The 3,669-nt window shown below is 41.3% G+C and overlaps 1 long non-coding RNA gene across 1 annotated transcript in view; it reads left to right on the top strand.

Annotated features, from left to right (window-relative positions):
- Positions 1 to 3,368, top strand: part of LOC109383249 (uncharacterized) — a 153,681-nt gene extending 150,313 nt beyond the window's left edge. The window contains exon 3 of the long non-coding RNA XR_002124143.1: positions 3,234 to 3,368. This is a non-coding gene — a long non-coding RNA (uncharacterized LOC109383249). The remainder of the gene's footprint in view (positions 1 to 3,233) is intronic.
- The last annotated feature ends 301 nt before the right edge of the window (positions 3,369 to 3,669 follow it).

Raw genomic sequence — 3,669 nt, 5'->3', positions numbered from 1 at the left:
GGCCCCACTTACTGCTTTTCTTAATGTTTTCTATTTGCACTTACTGCTTATCTTTTAGTATCAAGCACATAGTAGAAGCTGAATGAATGAATGAATGAATGAATGAATGCATGCATGCATGCCACGTTTATCCTCACCTTCCTGTCTTTACTCCTGTTCTCTTCATTGCCTTCTTAATAGTATCCGTCCCTCAAATTCCAATCTAAGCTCCCATATTTGCCAAAGCCTTCCCTGATCATGTGTCCCAGCCACACCTGCCTTCTTGCAGGGCCTAAAGCATACATTGCTCTTCTGTGCTTCTCAATGATCCCTTTGCCTGGAATGCTCTTTAACTTTCCTCCTCCCTTTGCTCAATCAAATCAGCTTGAACATCCCTTCTTCAGGAAGCCTTTCCTGATGGACAATATTAAGTTGATTGCCTGTTATATATTGTTGTACAGTAGGTCCTTGAATAATGCTGTTTCATTTAATGTTGTTCATTATAACATTGATTAAGAAAAAAAATCGATTCTTGGAGGGGGCCACTGTCTGTGTGGAGCTTGCATGCTCTCCCCATGTCTGAGTGGGTTTTCTCCAGGTATTCTGGTTTCCTTCCGCATCCCAAAGATGCTCACGGCAGGGGGAGGGGGGGTGAACTGCCATGTTTACATTGTCCTTGTCAGAGTGAGTGTGGGTGTGGGTGTGAGTGTGCCCTGTGATGGAAGGGCGGCCTGTCCAGGGTGGGTTCCTGCGGGGACAGGCTCTGGCCACTCTCAACCCTGAACTGGAATCAGTGGGTTGGAAAGTCATTATCTTACTTGGTTTTATTAATCTTTCTTGAACGTATGTATAGCTCACATTTATTTCAATGTCTAATATTAGAGGAGTTTGGGGTCTTCATTAAGAAGTTCAGTGATGTTTCTGTGATCAGAACTATGTTGGAGGAACTTAACTCTTGTTTACATCTACTAGCCTAGGGGAAAATGGGATTCATACATGTTTCACTTAAAGCCGTGGTTTCCAAGAACCTATTGAAGACGCTAAGTGAAGACTTATGCAGTTACCTTATTACCCTCTTTCTATGTCTTTATGATTGTTTCCTTTGTAATGGTCAATACATTTAAAATAACTTCCTATTTATCATTTTTAAAGCAGCTTAGTCAGTGTACACCTCACCCACTCTATTTTAAATAATATAGGAGCAGCCCTGTTTCTCTTCCTTTTTTTGCTGCTATATCTACAGTAATATACTCTTTGTGTCTACAATAGAAATTATGTTTAAGAAATATCTACTGGTTGACTAACTGGAGAGTGCTCAATGATTTGTCAATTTGCAGAACCATAAGAACAACTATGTGCTCAGGGATGGAATATAAAAATAGCTATAAATTTTTAGGTGGTTACTATGTGCCAGGCACTCTTCTACATACTTTCCATGTCCTAACTCATGTAATTCTCCCAAAACTCTAAGAAGCAGGTAAGATTGGTATCATCCGCATTTCACAGATGAGGAAACTGAGGGACAGAGAGGTTATGAAGCTTGCCAAAGGTTGCAGAGTCAGGATTCCAAGCCAGGCAATTTGGCCCGGAACTTAACCTTAACCCAATGCTCTAGTGCTTATAATGTTATTGGGTGGCAGCCAAGAGTTTAAGGAGATAATTGACAGCCTGAATTTTATTATTTTAGTTCATCCGTTATTAGTCATTTATTCATTCAAGAAATATTTGTTGAATGCCAGGTTCTGTGTTAGGCCCTGGAGAGAGAATGGTAAACCAGGCAACATGGCCCCTGCCTTCACCAGGAAACTTGAGTACGGCGTTGTGGCTCTCCAAGTTGACTCCCATCAGAACCACTTAGGATGCTCTCATTGACTGCACTTAATTAGCTGGCCTAGGACCTGAGTCTTTCTATTTTTTTAAATTCTGCAGTTGATTCTAACATTCAGCCAGGGCTGAGAACCACCTCCTTAGTGCTTGGTGCCAAACCAATTCAATATCACAATCGCCCGATAAAGTTATTTAAATCCAGTGTCCTGACCCAGGTTCTTACATCTTCCCACCTACTCTGGCTTAATGACTCAGAGTCTTTGAGAGTAGAACCCAGGAATCTGTGTTTTAAAAAGTTCCCTTTGTGATTCTGGTGCAGTTGGCTAGCAGACCCGCATTTTAGGGTCATCAGCACAGTTGCCAATAGTAAGACTTAACAGATGTTAAGAAGAAAGAGTTTACAGAGGGCTGTGATAGTCTGAGCTGCATTGATAAAATGTATTTTTTGAAGTGGTGTTGAAGGGAGGATAGGAGTTAGGTATGTGAAAAGGGATAGAGGCTTTCAGTCATGGCATGTATCATGCTTTATTATATAGTATTTTTGCTTTAAACAAGTTTCTTCTATAGCCTTTCTACTTAAAATCTGGTCTGGGTGTATGTAAGACATGTAGCATCTTGGGTTCCACCCCAGAACCTGCATTTTTAACAAGATCTTCAGGTGAATCATCTGTTTCTTAAAGTTTGAAAATCATAGTTCTCTTTGTCAGCCTTAGCCCCTCCCACTCACCCAAAATACTGTGAGGTCCTTGAGGGACTAGGGCATGCCTTATTAGATTAAGATCTATAGAAATAGTTTAGGCACACACTAAATTCCCTTTACAACCCTGAGCAGTACATTATTGTTATACCCATTTTTCAGAAATGTCAACTGAGGGTTAGGGAAGTTACATGTTACTTGTTCCTTAAAGTCTAGCACTCTTTCTACTATAAAACCAGGATTTCTTTTATGCTTCAGTCTTCTCCCCAACATCTGAAACCATGATAAACATAAGATTTCAGGTTCAGAAAATTCCTGAAGAATCATAGATTCTTATAATAAGTGGGAAGTGACTTTAGAAGTAATATTGCCCAACTCTGTCACTTAAAGTTGAAGAAATTGTGGACCAGAAGCTTAAGGACACTGCTCAAGGTCAACAGAGCAGTTTGTGAATGATACAATGAAAGTAGCAACCAGGTCTCCTGCTCTGGGTCTGGGACTCATTCCTCTACACCCTGTGCCTACATTCTCATCATGCTTATTGCTGCTAATGCCTTGCTTTGCCTGTTACAAGATAGCTTCTTAAAAAGCCTAATTGTTAAGCTCATTCTAAGACAGAGCCAAATAAGCACTTTGGGTGGAAAACAGTTTTCAAATGACCCTGGGTGAAAAATTACCTACAGTGAGCTGACCTTATAGAGTCGCTATATGGTTTCCATTGATCCCGCAGATGCAAGAGGACCGGGCCACCCTTGATAAGTGTGTCCGACTCTGAGCCCCCAGCACAGCCAAGCTGTTTGATGAGCTCAGCCACCTGGATTCTTGCTGGCGTCTTCATTTCCCATCAGAATGTCTTCCAGCCCTGAGCAAATGGTGAGTTTTTGCCTCTTCCTAGAATGTAAAATATTGTGATAATAACTGTGTTGTTGTTGTTTTTTAAGGGAAGATACAGTACTGTCAGTTGTGTTCACCTTTGATTAACCTGACCTGTCATTAACATCACATATGCATTGCGGTGGGGGGGTAGAGGGGGAGAGGGTGGGGAAGGGCAGTAATTGCCTGAAATAACAAAGGCTGCTGTGGCTGGCTCTACAAATGCCAGTGTTAGACCAAGTTTTTAAAATCTTTCAAGAAGCTGCCCTCTAAATCAGAGCCTGATTCTGGCT

Source organism: Hipposideros armiger, unplaced genomic scaffold (assembly GCF_001890085.2).
Source record: "Hipposideros armiger isolate ML-2016 unplaced genomic scaffold, ASM189008v1 scaffold_79, whole genome shotgun sequence".
Taxonomy (NCBI): domain Eukaryota; kingdom Metazoa; phylum Chordata; class Mammalia; order Chiroptera; family Hipposideridae; genus Hipposideros; species Hipposideros armiger.
Note: the sequence above shows the minus strand (reverse complement) of the source record. Positions and strands in the feature narration are given on the sequence as shown.